This window comes from Danio rerio, chromosome 21 (assembly GCF_052040795.2).
Source record: "Danio rerio strain M-AB ecotype USA chromosome 21, GRCz13ab, whole genome shotgun sequence".
Lineage (NCBI taxonomy): Eukaryota > Metazoa > Chordata > Actinopteri > Cypriniformes > Danionidae > Danio > Danio rerio.
The window spans coordinates 40,328,990-40,345,000 of NC_141041.1; the positions used below are offsets into that span (position 1 = coordinate 40,328,990).

General features: G+C 36.7%; 1 protein-coding gene and 1 long non-coding RNA gene across 3 annotated transcripts in view; one reads left to right on the plus strand and one right to left on the minus strand.

Annotated features, from left to right (window-relative positions):
* ubtd2 (ubiquitin domain containing 2) overlaps window positions 1–16,011 on the plus strand; it is a 65,988-nt gene that overhangs the window by 16,252 nt on the left and 33,725 nt on the right. The gene's annotated exons all lie outside the window — the stretch shown is intronic.
* The window catches only part of LOC147838925 (uncharacterized), a 25,350-nt gene continuing 11,229 nt past the window's right edge, over window positions 1,891–16,011 (minus strand). The window contains exons 2-3 of the long non-coding RNA XR_015520624.1: window positions 4,257–4,417; window positions 1,891–2,983 (exon numbers count right to left, since the gene is read on the minus strand). This is a non-coding gene — a long non-coding RNA (uncharacterized LOC147838925). The remainder of the gene's footprint in view (window positions 2,984–4,256; window positions 4,418–16,011) is intronic.

Here is a 16,011-nt window from a genome sequence, read left to right on the forward strand (position 1 = left end):
TCAAAATATGTATTGAAATGTATATTGCTATTGTTCAATATGGAAAATAATTATTGATATTGCATTTTTGCCATATCGCCCAACCCTACCTCAAACTCACTTTGAAACTTCAATCAAATGTTTGAATTAAATCCTTGTGTGAAATGGTTCCGTAATTGTGTGTTTGTTAGCCATACGTCAACAATGAAAGCAGTTAAGGCCGTACTCACACTAGGTACAGTTGCCTCGAACCGGGCCAAAGCACGCTTGTCCCCCCTCCCGTCTCCCCCGACGGCCCGCGCTCACACCATACCGGGCCACGGCACGCTTACGTCATCGCTGCTGCGCTGTTCAGAAGCGCTCTCTATGGCAAGCCTTTTTAGCATTTAAATCTTTGTTCTGACTCCATAAATATATTTAGAGATATCTCTAATTATATTTTGACTAGTCATAATTATAATTCGACTAGTCAGAATAACAATTATTCAAAAATATTTGCAGATATCTCTAAATGAGTTTTGACTCGTCACAATTGTAATTAGAGATATCTCTAACTGAGTTTTTACTAGTCATACAGATGTCTTTAATTCGTAATATTTAGAGATATTTACAAATATATTTGAAGATATCTCTAATTAATTTACTAATAGTCGAATTACAGTTGTAGATATCTTGAATTGGATTTTTGACGAGTCAAAACTCAGAGATATCTGCAAATATTTTTCAATGGAAGTCAATGGAGGAATATGACTAGTCATAATATATTTGCAGATATCTCCAATCTGATTTCGTACTAGTACAATTGTAATTGCAGATATCTCTAATTGTCATTCTGACAAGTCGAATTATAATAATGACTTGTCAAAATATATAATTATATCTCTAAATATATTTATGGATAGCCAGAACAAGGTTTAAATGTTAAAACGGCTTGCCATACGCTCTCATTTAGCAGCACAGTGGAGATTTCTCTAGTTATATCCTTTCAGTCGTTTGTTATGCAGTGACATGCAGTCAAATATTTCGCCAAACAGTCCTTAGGGATGCGGGGATACACAGTCAGATATTTTACCGAACAGATCCGCCACTTTTGGCGCTCATAAACAATCAAAGCTCTCGTGCTGCAGGAATGAGGAGATCTGCTGAAGGTGCGCAGCTGGCGTGCTGTGAGGAGTTTGCGTCTTTAATAAACTACGGCAGTTTGCGATCACTGAACAGTAAGAATGATTAATAAATCCATATCAAACAGTCCCTTAAAAGTCACGTCTCGCTTTCGGTTTCGGGCTTTGGCGCGTTTCGCGCTCACACACAAGCGTACCGCGCCAAAGCCCAAGTGTACCGCGCTCAGGCACACCTCTTCCAACCGGGCCAGGGCCGGCCAAGTGAACCGTGCTTGAGCCCGATTCAGCGCACTCACACTTCTCAAACGATCCGGGAAACGGGCCTGGGCACGGTACGGATGGCATAGTGTGAGTAGGCCCTAAGTCTTCCATTTAAAATGCAACGCTATGGGGATTTCCTGGTTTTCTTGTTTGTGGATATTTGGATTTTCTGTGTGAGAGCACACTCTGGTCTTTGTTAAAGATTTACTACATACAGGATCATTAGTTGTTTAGTACCAGTATGAGTACATTTTGAGAGGCCTGCACAATACAGTGGTAACAGCCAATCGCAGCCCTTTCTGTTGAGCGCGTGACCAATCGAAGGGGTTTAAGAAAGAACTTGGTAGACAGGACTCAGAAAGCGAGCTGATATTTATATTTGTTTATTTGCTATAAATGCTTGTGTTGTTTAAAGGTAAAGTTTATATATCTGACTGTTTGTATTAAAGGACAAAATTGTATTACTAATAATATATATACTAATAATATATATATATATATATATATATATATATATATATATATATATATATATAATTGTCTATGGAAAGCATATCGAATTAAACCGAATCGATGGCATGATAATCATAACCGGACCATGAGACCAGTGTAGGTTCACACCTCTAGAGGCCAATATCGATTGTAAATGCTTATTGTTCATCAAGAATAACACAAATGAAGGATTTTTAATTCTAAATTCAGGTCACGGGTCCAATTATAGCAATGTAATTCACTATTATAAAGTCTGTCTTATAGGCACACCATATCCATTGTAGACTGTATTCTTAAGAATCAAATGAGGAAATACAGCCTCTCCTTGAAATTGCCCTTACGTAGACAGTTGTCTCATTTTGAGAAGAGCTGGAACCCGAGATGAAGATTGGTACATTCGTCTCCGGAGACTCCCAGAGATCTGAGATGCCTCTGCTGGACTGGCCAGAGGTTGTGTGATTTGACCCTTCTGTCATGCGATCCTGATTCTACGTAGGCTACTTGAACGTGGCCTTTGAAAGAAGAACCATTCTTCCACTGCTTTCTTTTCCACTGTCATCATTTTATCTCCTGCCATACATGACACATCTAGAAAAAAAAAACAACAAACCCAAATGACAGATGATTTTCTCGACGAGACACAAAGCTCCTGCCACTCGCTATTGAATTATTGACACCCCGTATGAAGTCCTGCCCGAGTCTCGACAGGCCAAGCTCCCCGGTCGATGTTGTAGACTTAATTGCGTCAGGCTTTTCTTTTGTCTCGGCCTCGTTCCCACTCTTTCTGTCTCTGCGCGGTTGTGTATCAGCGGCTCTCGCTCCCTCCCGTGTGCAGGCCTGGCAGTCCCGATAGTTCCCAGATGTCAGCACGCCCTCACACAAATGCTTCTCAGAGAGTCCTGTGGCTGACCGGCCTGATGGGAAGTACATATACAGTATTAAATACCTTATGGATGAAGTCGGTTTCTCTGTGTTTTTATGGGGGTGTGGTGGTAACGGTTTCCCTAATGGGTGTTGATGCCGACTTTGAATTGGGAGGAATGAAGGCAGAAAAAAAGAAGGATTAAATGAAAGAATTTGCCTGTGAGAATCATGCTCTGGTTTCACCCAAGGATGAATTTTTTTAGGGCCTACTCACACTATGCCATCCGTACCGTGCCCAGGCCCGTTTCCCGGATCGTTTGAGAAGTGTGAGTGCGCTGAATCGCGCTCAAGCACGGTTCACTTGGCCGGCCCTGGCCCGGTTGGAAGAGGTGTGCCTGAGCGCGGTACACTTGGGCTTTGGCGCGGTACGCTTGAGTGTGAGCGCAAAACGCGCCAAAGCCCGAAACCGAAAGCGAGACGTGACTTTTAAGGGACTGTTTGATATGGATTAATAATCATTCTTACTGTTCAGTGAACGCTAACTGCCGTAGTTTATTAAAGACGCAAACTCCTCACAGCACGCCAGCTGCGCACCTTCAGCAAGCCTTCTCATTCCTGCAGCACGAGAGCTTAATGATTGTTTATGAGCGCCAAAAGTGGCGGATCTGTTCGGCGAAATATCTGACTGCGTGTCACCACATCCCTAAGGACTGTTTGGCGAAATATTTGACTGCATATCAAACGACTGAAACGAAATAACTAGAGAAATCTCCACTTTGCTACTGAGTGAGAGCGTATGGCAAGCCGTTTTAGCATTTAAACCTTGTTCTGATATCTCTAATTATATTTTGACTAGTCATAATTATAATTCGACTAGTCAGAATGACAATTAGAGATATCTGCAATTACAATTGTACTAGTACGAAATCAGATTGGAGATATCTGCAAATATATTATGACTAGTCATATTCCTCCATTGACTTCCATTGAAAAATATTTGCAGATATCTCTGAGTTTAGACTCGTCAAAAATCCAATTCAAGATATCTGTAAACTGTAATTCGACTATTAGTAAATTAATTAGAGATCTTCAAATATATTTGTAAATATCTCTAAATATGATGAATTAAAGACATCTCCAAATGTATTATGACTAGTAAAAACTCAGAGATATCTCTAATTACAATTGTGACTAGTCAAAACTCATTTAGAGATATCTATCTGATAATCTGATTTCGTACTAGTACAATTGTAATTGCAGATATCTCTAATTGTTATTCTGACTAGTCGAATTATGATTATGACAAGTCAAAATATAATTAGAGATATCTCTAAATATATTTATGGAGTCAGAACAAAGATTTAAATGCTAAAAAGGCTTGCCATAGAGAGCGCTTCACTGAACAGCGCAGCAGCGATGACGTAAGCGTGCCGAGGCCCGATATGGTGTGAGCGCGGGCCGTCGGGGGAGACGGGAGGGGGGACAAGCGTGCTTTGGCCCGGTTCGAGGCAACTGTACCTAGTGTGAGTACGGCCTTACTTGCATACACATGCCGTCAAGAAATGTTCTCCTTTCGGAGCTTAATCCAGATGGTCCTAATTTGGGGCTCTTGTGAAAATGAAATTCACACAGCTCAATCTTGCAGGAAAAACTGGGATGAATCGGTGGGCTCTGGCGTTTTGCTGTGCTGTTAGTTTCCACTGAAAAAAAAAAAAAAAAAAACAGCATAAGGATTTGTTTGTGTTGTGGTGGAACTTGTCTGTCCGAATACCTCTCTGGTGTTTAATTCTTGCAAATGAATCTTGAAAGGTTTTGTTATGGCTGGTTTTAAGTGAGACAGCTATGGAATACATCAGGGGTCCACATGTGGTGTTATTGCAGTTCTCCACAAGTTTAAGCTACCTATAAAGGAATTAAGGGAACATAATTCAGAAGCCATTTATATGCCGTAGCTCAGTTAATCTATTTATACTATGCAGTATACACTTATACTGTAATTGAAGTGCACTTGATCTAATTTTTGTTTTTGCTTGCGCTAGTACCATATTGTCCACAGTTCTCTTTTGGCCCATTTCCACTGAGTGGTACAGTATGGTACTAGTCGGTACGGGTCACCTTTTTCAGGCTTGCGTTTCCACTGCTAAAAGGGTTTTTGTGGGCATGGTGTATGACAGAATTGTCTGGTGGACATCATTCTCGCTTGAGGAAATATCACAGTAAAGCCATACAGGTCGTTCAAATATCATATGAGAAGCATTTCTCACAAAACAGATGCTTTATACACACAAATACTTCTGTATAAATGTTCATCACTAACTTTTCTATGAACAGGATTTGATTATAACTGCAGATCAATAATAATACGAAATGGCCTACTGCAACGTCTGCAGTTATATCAAATAAATAAATAAATGCAACATATATGAACACATACAGACGCTTACAGTCTCTGATATGTTACCAACTACACACTGCATACATTTAGTCCTTATTTGGGTTAAAAAACAACACTCAACATATAGCCTACAGTCAGTGCAAACCTCTTGGGCTCTATTTTGACGGTCCATGCGCAAAACGCAAAGTGCAGGGCGCAAACGCTTTCAGGGCATGTCAGAATCCATATTTGCTATTTACAGGACGTAAAGTAAGTTCACTTTCGCTTTTGCTCTCGTGGATAGGGAAACCTTTACGCACAGACATCAATTAGCCTATAAATAATTAATTTCATTTGCTAAGCGCATTTGATTTTTGATTTTTGATTAAGATTTGTTTCAACTATTTCTAAATTCAGTTCTAATTTCCAGCAAACGAATAAATGAACAATATTAAGGAAATCTAAAATCTAAAACCTGACAGGTGGACAAATCTAAGCTTGTTTTTAATAAAACAAATATAAATATGGATATAATAAATAATACTGCTAATAATGATAACTTTATACAAAAGCAAATTGAATGAACTGAAAAAGCCTCCTGAGATGAAGAAAGTATTAAGGCAGTGGTTTTTAAATTCATGTAGGGTAGAAATTAATATGTTTTGTAATATTTTAATCATTTATATTTATATCCTATATATATATATATATATATATATATATATATATATATATATATATATATACTTATTATATATATATCCTTAATATATTATATCTTTTTCATATGTAAAGATATTTGCTTATTGCTCTACATCTTGTGTGTAGTGTGTAAGCCAGGCGCATTTTGCGCCAGACAATAGACCGACTTTGTTCTGGTCTGAAGAACAGACTATTTACAGTTTCTCAAAATAGCAACGCGCCAAAACACGCCTGCTTTTTTAGACCAGAACACCTATGGGCGCACATTTAAGCACAAATGCATTTGCTATTTAAACAGTGTGGCGCAACACCTCAAAATGACCCTTGCGCCGAGGTGAAAGTAGCAAATAGCAATTGCGTTGCGTCTTGCGCCACATTGTGCCGGGTGTATGATAGGGCCCCTTATCTGTATCTTTAATCGTAACCAGCCCATGAAACCTCCGTTAGAAAGTAATTCCATCATTTTAAATTCATTATAGTCCTAAATAGTTAAACATGGCAGTTTGTTTACGTTTTAGGTTGCTGAAACAATCATTTGCTCCTTCATTTTTTCATGCGTCAATCTCGCATTTGTCCATTTCTGAAAGGATCGGATGTCAGAAACACTCATGAGAAAGCAAAAGCACTTGCGATTTAGACGACCTTTTAAAAAACTATGGGGCTCAGGGTAGATTCTGCTCTTCTTCTTGACTTTGTGGCTGTTCATCAAGACGACAACAAGGTTTGTTTGAGCTCTGGTCGACCATGGCTTGTTGGCTTCTTGGTTCTTTTACTTCTGATCACATGTGGAAGAATCAGTGCTGGTTTATCATACTGTCATAAAGTTTCTGTTATAATGCTTCTTTGTGCCGTGTATTAAAACACATGACATATTAAAGCATCTTTGGTGGTTACATCCATTTTTTATTATTTTTTTTTATTAACCAAACTGGAAATTAAGGGTGTTTGAAGTCATTAGCATGCCAACACAGGACATGGTCCCTGTCACTAGTTGCTTATTTCTGGAGATTTTAACATACTTCAAAACATTTTAGATACTGTGCATCCAGAAAGTATTCATATCACTTCACTTTTTCAAAATTTTTTCTGTTAAAATCTTTTTCCAAAATTAATTCAATAATTTATTTTCTCAAAATTTTACACACAATACCCCAAAATGACAATGTGAAAAATATTTTTTGAAATTGTTGCAAATTTATTAAAAATAAAGAACCTGAAAAATCACATGTACATAAGTATTTACAGCCTTTGGTGTAAAGCTTTAAATTGAGCTCGGGTACATTCTCTTTCCACAGATCATTCTTGAGATGTTTCTGCAGCTTAATTGGAGTTTACCTGTGGTTTGATTCAACATGATTTTAAAAGGCATATACCTGTCTATATTAGGTCCCAGTGCATGTCAAAGCACAAATCGAGCATGAAGACAAAGGAATTGTCTGTAGACATCTGAGACAGGACTGTCTTGAGGCACAAAGCTGGAAAAGGTTACAGAAAAAATTCCGCTGCTCTGAAAGTTCCAATGAGCACAGCGGCCTCCATCATCTGCTAGTGCAAGATGTTTGTAACCACTAGGACTCTTCCTAGAGCTGGCCGGCCATCTAAGCTGAGTGATCAGGGGAGAAGGGCCTTAGTCAGGGAGGTGATCAATAACCTGATGGTCACTTTGTCTGAGTAGCAATCCACCAATCAGGTCTGTATGGTAGAGTGGCCAGACAGAAGCCATTCATTAGTAAAGGGCACATAGCAGCCCACCTGGAATTAACCAAAAGGCATTTGAAACAAAATTCTCTGGTCTGATGAGACTTAAATTAAACTCTTCAGAGTGAATGCCAGGCGTTACATTTGGAGAAAACCAGGCTTCGCTCATTACCAGGCTAATACCATCCCTACAGTGAAGCATGGGTGTGGCAGCATCATGCTGTGGGGATGTTTTTCAGCAGCAGGAACTGGAAGACTAGTCAGGATAGAGGGAAAGATAAATGCAGCAATGTACAGAGACATCCTGAATGAAAACCTGCTTTAGAGTGCTCTTAACCTCAGACTGGGGCAACGGTTCATCTTACAGCAGGACAATGACCCAAAGCACACCACCAAAATATCAATGAAGTGGCTTCACTACTCTGTGAACATCTTTGAGTTGATCTGAAAATGGCTGTATAGTGTTGCTTCTCATCAACAGAGTATTGAGCAAAGGCTGTGAATACTAATGTACATGTGATTTTTCAGGTTTTTTTTTTTAATAAATTTGCTACAATTTAAAAAAATCTTTCTTCACATTGTCATCATGTGGTATTGTGTGTAGAATTTTGAGGAAATAAATTAATTTAATCAATTTTTGGATTAAGGCTGTGACATTAAAAAAAAATGTGGAAAAAATAAAATACTTTCCAGATTCACTGTAATATTAGTACATATGTCAGCAAAAATATAACAGTGTTCTAGTAGTTTTTAGATACTTTAATAAAAAAAATCTTACATTTAATGCCTTAAAAGTCTACATCCGGCCTGTCGGTGCATAGTAAAATGAGCAACCCTTCTCCTTGGACACAATAGCAGTCAGAACCTAAATGGCACAGAGCCTCTTTAATGAATTAAATTAATGTGGTCACCCGTCCATTTTACTGAGCCGCTAGTGCATCATTTACCAAAAGGGAAATGGAACTGTGATGTTAATCAGGCTATAGATTTTCTGTCTGCAGCATGGAGATATGTGCACCCTGAGGGAAGTCCACATGCTCAACAGCTCTCAGAAAGACAATGACTGTTTTTTTTCTTTCTTGGATCATTGTTGCGACTCTTAGCGTATTTACGGTGCATTTTGTTTGTATAGAGTCAAAGCGTATTGCTGCTGGAGTCATTGTGCTGGTTTGAACGCTTGATCACAGAGCGCGTCCAAAACAATCGTGTTTTGTGGACGATCTCATTTTCTCGCTGTCACAATCCTTCAAATACTTGTTTGGTGGTGGTCTACTGTGCGTATTTTCTGTTTATATACTTGATTAGCCTTCAAAGTAGCAAAACATCAAGGAAAGTGACTGCAGTGATTGTGTAGAACTGTATAGAATCTAATTTTAGCAGCCACAGCTCACCTCTCAGGTGAGGATCGAGCTATAAATCACTGTTTAAGAGGACTTGGTGTCATTTTTGGTGCGGCTGAAGTAGAACATAGCTCACAGAATGCATTTGGAGAATGTAAGATGCTTTAAAGAAGGAGCAATGGAATTATAATGAACAGCAGTGCCTTGGATACCGCAAAACATTTCAACCTTTGACTTAGAAACATGTCAGATTGTATCTTGTACCTGTCAACCGCTGTTGCTCCCTCAATTTCAATCCTAATTTCTCTAACAGTAATTCTAGAAGCAGTCACTAATTTAATTATTTTATCATTTATCATGAATGTGTATTTTACTTTGTAATTTAATACTTATTAATGCAAGTAAACATAATAAATAAATTACTAAAAATATATAAGTACAAATTTTGCTGCTGTTGGAAAACAATGTACTTTTGAGGCTTTTTTTCAGTGGAGAATGTAGTTGTTTAGATTGCAACTATGTTATTTATAAGAATAGAGCCTATTTTAAATATTTATAATTTCAGAGATACAGCACATCCATATCCATCAGACTGTCATTGAGCAGAGCAAAGACAGTTGACATTGTCCATCAACAAGATGGCTAAAGAAACCTTATAATAAGCCTTTAGAGGAGAAAAACTTGTAATTTCTAACTACAACTGATCGAATCATTATTAAACTGGTAAGTGATACTCTAAAGCCACTTTCACACAGTGATACCAGTAAATATCTGGAAAATTTCAGGAATGACTTCATCGGTAAATTCAAAAAAGCACTGTTCACACAGGCGAGGACGTTACGGAAGTTTTACGGAAAAACATTCACACATCCGTTCCAAACCACTGGCAAATTCTGACATCATTAACTAGAAATGACCTCTAAACGGCTGTGCATGTATTTGTAAACATTTACAAAGTCTGTGGATGGATCAGTATTGTAAGCAACTTCGATAAAAACATATAGAGAAACACTTTCGCATGTCAAGATGTACGTAATATGTGTGTGTGTGTTGGAGCTCACTCCTTTACGGGCACACGCGACACGTCAAGCAACTGAAGGAAGCAGAACTTATGAGACTTATCAGAACTTAACGGCTTATCATAAGCATCTTATCGATAATTATTTACAAATTTGGCATTAAGAAGGAACATATAAATGTTGTCTGACTAACATCTAGTAGCTAAATTTGTCAGGAATAATATTCAAAGACTATTTATTATAAACCCAAAAAAAAAATATATATATATATTTTTTATATATATAAGAATTGTGCAATTCTTATTCCTTAAAAATAAAATTTGGTTGGCGCAATAGCCCAGTGGTTAGCACGCTAACATATGGTGCAGTAGCACTTCAGGGCGTCCCGAGTTCAAATTTGGCTCGAAGACATTTCCTGCCCAAAACCCTGCCCTCCTATTTCTCTCCCACTTTGCTTTCGGTCTCTGCATTGTCCTATCTAACAAAGTCAAAAAGGCCAAAAATAAATCTTTAAAAAATTAATTAATTCAATTATTATATAAATAAATAATTTGACAAGTGCATTTTACTTTTCTTTTTTTCACCATTTCCTAAGGTCACACATACTCTTATTTTGACAGGTTGTTGTAAAGATACTTTAATTTTTCTGGGCACATTATATGGTTATTTTTTTCTAACATAACACCGTAATATTTATGTGTTAATGTGTTGAGAAACATAAGCATCATCCATACTTGAGTTACTGTGTAACTCTAAGAAACTGTGGTATTGTTTCCTTTAGGTGGTAATATTCAAGCCATTCCAGCGTTATGGATGTGACATTTGCAGAAAAAATTCAAAACATGAATTCACAGAGAAAAGAAAAAAAGTATATGTTAATATTGCATTAAAGCATTTTCCAAAACAACTAACCACAGTTATGGGATCAGAGAAATATTCATCTGTAAACATTTTTTTTTTAGATTTTAAATGATGAAAATAAACGTGTTATGGATGTGACAAAAAAGTTATACTTTGTAAAACTTTGGTAAATTAAATTGCAGAACCTAAAAGAAATAATGCTTTTCAAAAGGATAAGAGTGGGCTCTCTATAGAACAAAACAAATTGATTTTATTTTATTTTTGCATTGATGATAGGGATGCTCAAAAAAGATGAACCGTTAACCAATTAATGGTATAAATTCAATGATAAAAATTTTTTATTTTATATATTTTTTAAGTTTGGCTTCACAAGAGGCCGATCACAGCGAATCCCTTTTTTTTATGTTGAGAGGCACATCTTTTGAATGGTTTACTAACGGCCGCGAGTGTTTTGCAAGTTGCGTATGCGCCCTGCGCGCCTCACATTTTTGTCGTTGTGTGCTAAAAAGTGAAAAATATCTAGGGCAGGACTATTTATTTTATTCTTTTTTTTTTGTTTATTCTTTATTTCTATGGTGTTGGAAACACTGCAGGTGCGTGAAGATGTTCTGTTGTTAATATGTTGGCATGTTAAAATAAATCCAGTATTTTAAAATACAATATTTAATGTGTCAGACATGAAATAGACACGTCAATTATTTTCTTTTGTTAAATAAAAATTTAATATTATTCTGACCAGTTAACCGCTAATATTTGGTTATCGATCGGTGGTTGTCGGTTGGCAAAATTAACCAAAATGAGCATCCCTAATTTATGAGAAAAAAGCTTTGTTATGGATGTGCCACCTCTCTGTTATGAATGTGACAGATGGCAAAACTTTGTTAAATCAAATATAATTGTTTGAAAACATTGACAGAGACAATTTAGAGTACTTTTGAAATCACACACACTTTTGATTTTTAGGTGAAAACATAATTATTATTTTTTTTATTCATGGCAAGGTTGATATTTGCATGGAATTGCTCATTCACAGATACTATAGTCTACATCACAGTTTAATTGGGTGTGCAGTGTTTGATTTATCCATCCAAAATTCAACACATTATGTCTGCTTGTTTGTATTTGCATTTGGTGATTTGTTTGCTTTTTTGGTTATGAAATAAAGATGAAATAATGGAAATAATAATATATTCCATAGCTAATTGTTTGTTTCTATTCCTCCATACTTGTTTAATCTGATAAAATTATTTAGTCAGTAGAATTTGTTAACTATATGTTTATAGGTCTGTCAAAATTAGCGCGTTAATGCACGCAATTAATTTTAAATGTTTAACCAGCCAAAAAAAAAAAAGTGTATTCAGGGACGGCACGTGCATAGAGGCGAGGGCGGCGTGATTGCTGTTTGCCTAGAGCAGTGGTCACCAAACTTATTCCTGGAGAGCCTATGTCCTGGAGATTTTAGCTCCAACACTAATCAAACACACCTGAACAAGCTAATCAAGGTCTTACTAGGTATGCTTGAAACATACAGGCAGGTATGTTGAGGCAAGTTGGAGCTAAATCCTGCTGGGACACCGGCCCTCCAGGACCGAGATTGGTGACTCCTGGCCTAAAGCACCAGTTCAGCTTGCTCCAGCCCTGCGTGTGTTTAATGTGCAAAGAAATTTGGATAAGACCAAGGATGCGCTTTTCTAAGGAAAGTTTCAGTATAAAACAATTAATGTCGCATTACCAGGCTATCCTGTGTTTCCTCCAGAGTTTCATGCAATTTCGGCTGTTTCATTTTAAATCTTTAGACTTTAACTGCAGTTCACTCTCATTCAGCATATTTTCATTCAGAATGTTTTATTGGAATATGATACCGCATGGCGAACGGAAAGAAAAACCTCCACATTTTGGGACCTGCGTGATTCTTTAAGGTAATCAAAAATGACTGCCTACATGGTAGACTCTTAAACAGTCAATCTTTGTTGTTTGTTATTGGCATTGTTTATTTTTATTTAAATGGCACTTACATGCCTGTATTTTTGTTTCTGTAATAAATACAGCGTTTTGTGATTAATCATGATGATGTGATTAATTACGTAAATTTTTCTTAATCATTTGTTTAGTTTATATACCTTTTTAGAGTATCAAGTTGTTAGCGTATCCACATGCTCTACTGTCATGCAAAGTTCTTTCTTTAAAATCCGTCATTTGTGGCAACTTCAGGATGCAGCTGCATATGTGTAGATTATAGACCATAATAGGAAGTACTGAACCAGCACTATCTTACCAAACACATTTTTAAATGAATGGATTCACTTTAAAGCTGCGCAATATGGGGAAAAATTGACTTAGTATTTTGTATAATTTATTGTGATTTGGATACAGTTTCACCAGATGATTAAATAGCTCTATTTGAAAGGAATTTATACTATTAGATTGATTGGGACTAGTTTGAGTGCGTTTGCTTAAAATAAAATAAACAAATTTAAAGCATGGATAAAGACAATAAAGCAGAGATATAAATAATATCAAATGTTCTGTGTGTTTTCTCTGGAATCTTGAAAGTGTTCAGGTACAGAAATTAAATAATCAAATGTACAAGAACAACATATTGTCTTCATATAAACATGATACACTATCCAATGTTAAATAAACTAGATGCTCTATGGGGCTGTGTATGTTTTCCTATTCTATTTGTTTTGTACAGTATATAAACAATTTAGTCTGCATGAGAACAATTATTTATCAAATTTTCTGACACTGATATTAAGCCTGCTAAAATAATCTGACTGATTATCAGTTCAAGATTAAGAACTTGGATTAGAAAATTTAGTTGCTGTTTATGACAGAAACTTTTAATAATGGAAATCTGACATTTATTAAGCAAAAGTCTCACAAGTTTCCTTTCTAAACATCCAAATCGAACAAAATCAGCATTTGTTTTCAGGTTGCCCAAGCTAATGTGCGTGCGCACTTGAAAGGAACGAGATCACGACATCAACCTCATTTATGGCCATTTTATGCATTATTATCCTCTGGATAATGCTTTGTCAGATCACGTTGCTTGTCTGAAGTAATTCACAACTTGGTCTTCGTGGCGAATCTTCTTCAGAAATGACCACGACTGTTTGTTTACAAGTTTGTGGACCTTTGAGCAGTTGCTGTCATGTGATGTGCGTTTGACAGGACGGACTGTACCTTGTGTTTGTTTTAAACAGACTGCAAAACCAAAAAACGTTTCTTTTTAAGTGTAGTTGGTTCAGTTAAAATTATAGACTTTAAGCTTCATGTGAATACATTACTTATGTCTGTGAAGCAAGTATTTGCTGAGATTCCAGTGTCATTAAAGCACACGTTTGGTTACCGACCTACATCACACATGATGTCACATGGTTCAACCCCGCATACCGGTTGCAAAAAAAAAGGCTGGTTTCAATAAACTGCAGACACTGAATGCTAAGAATAAAATGTAAAAATGTGAGTTCACATACCCTGCCATACAGGGGCACTTCGCTGTCAGAATGCAGTTGTTCTGATTGTTGATGATTACCCAGGTCTTGTACAGTTCCGTCTTTTTTCCTTGTCTTTGGCTAGGCAGAACTTCGGTTTTTAGCACTACAAAGTTTTGAGTCTAGTAATAATGGAACATTTTTTCTTGCACATGACCACACAGAACAAAACTGTTGGCATCCATAGACTTGTTGGCCTTTAACTTCTCTCTTGTAAATTGACTTGGGGTTTCAATGAGATAGTTGTATATTTGGGGCTGGATGCTTGGCCATTTTGTCTAATCCAATATTCATTGACAGGGTGCTATCGCAAATGGACCTGTCTGTTGAACACCACTCCTTTTAATGTTAATTTTGCCTAATAACTGTGCTTGTCACTGGGTGACAAGCTGTTATAATATGCTGAAAGCATTATGTAAATAATGTATATAATATGTAATCATTATAACTCATCTTTAATACAACAACAAACTCTGTACAGCATTGGATGTCATTCTCTCACTGTAATTGCTAGAGTTCCCATTTTTTTCTGCAACCTCACTGAATGCGCAACCTGAATGTTTACAAACCGGTAATTCATCTATAGTCTTTGGAAGTATCAGTGGAGACTGCAATGTGCAAAAAAATCAAGCTGTAAGGCGATTTAGAAATCGTAAAATTGTGATTTCGACATGATTTTAATTAATTGCACAACCCTAATTTTAAACACTCGACTGGTGTTACGAGGAGAATTTGTAGTTAAATATGTTAATAAATTGGTATTTGTTAGCAGGCTCAAACATACAAAACTATCTCACTTGTACTACTGTAATAAAAAATAAATAATTTCACCAAAAAATTATAGGTTTTATCGTAATCAAAATAAATAAATTTTTTTATCATGGGGCAAATGTTACAGGTTATATTGCAAAAGATAAAATATCTCCCCTCCTACACTGTACAATTGTACAACACTGCTATTGTTTTACATTTTTTAATAGGATCTTAAAATGAACTTTCTGAAAATGTTTGTTCTTGTATTTTAATTTTTTATTTTTTTTTTTGGAATTAAATTGTTGTGTGAAGACAAATTTCTAACTTCAGCTTTTTTTTTAATTGAAGTTTAGTAACAAACCAAGTTATTGTTTTTTTGTAATTATAAGTGGCACAAAGTAACATGCGTTGCTGGTTCTCTTGACAACAGGAAGGGGTCATCAACGAGCTGTTTTGTCGCAGAGAAATAGCCTTGTTTCACAGTGCAGACAAACAGGAAGTGAGCACGCAGAATGTAGGAAATAAATCTTCTCTTTTTACATTAGTAGGGTGCTGCATCAGACGACAGGAACTGATTTTAGGTTTTTGAAATATGGTTTCTCACTGACTGGTGTTTCTGGGTCATAAAAAGAGCGATAGTGATTCAGTGGCTCTGTCTGAATTATTAATGGCCATTGGCTGCAGTTAGTTGTACTCTTTTTGTACTGTAGTTTAGGCTTGTTGAATGGTTTGTTTTTGTGTCTCTCATCACTGAACATCTCACTGCTTGGTAGCATTATTGCAGGCCTTGGTTGCTCTACATCCTGCGTTCCAGACCCAAATGTTGTGTATAATAGCAGCCAGATGTTTTACCCAATAAATCTGGCGTTCTCAAAGATGTCTCAGGCCCTCTGATGTAACTGCTTGGGTTTCAGCCCTTGGTAATTCTGCCAGGATTATTGACTGGGAGCCTGTGTGTCTGTAGTCTGCGCGCTGGTTTATAGAAAGTTCGATACATCTCGGGGTTAGCTTTCAGCAAATGCCATTACTGCATTATATGTACTCCCAAAG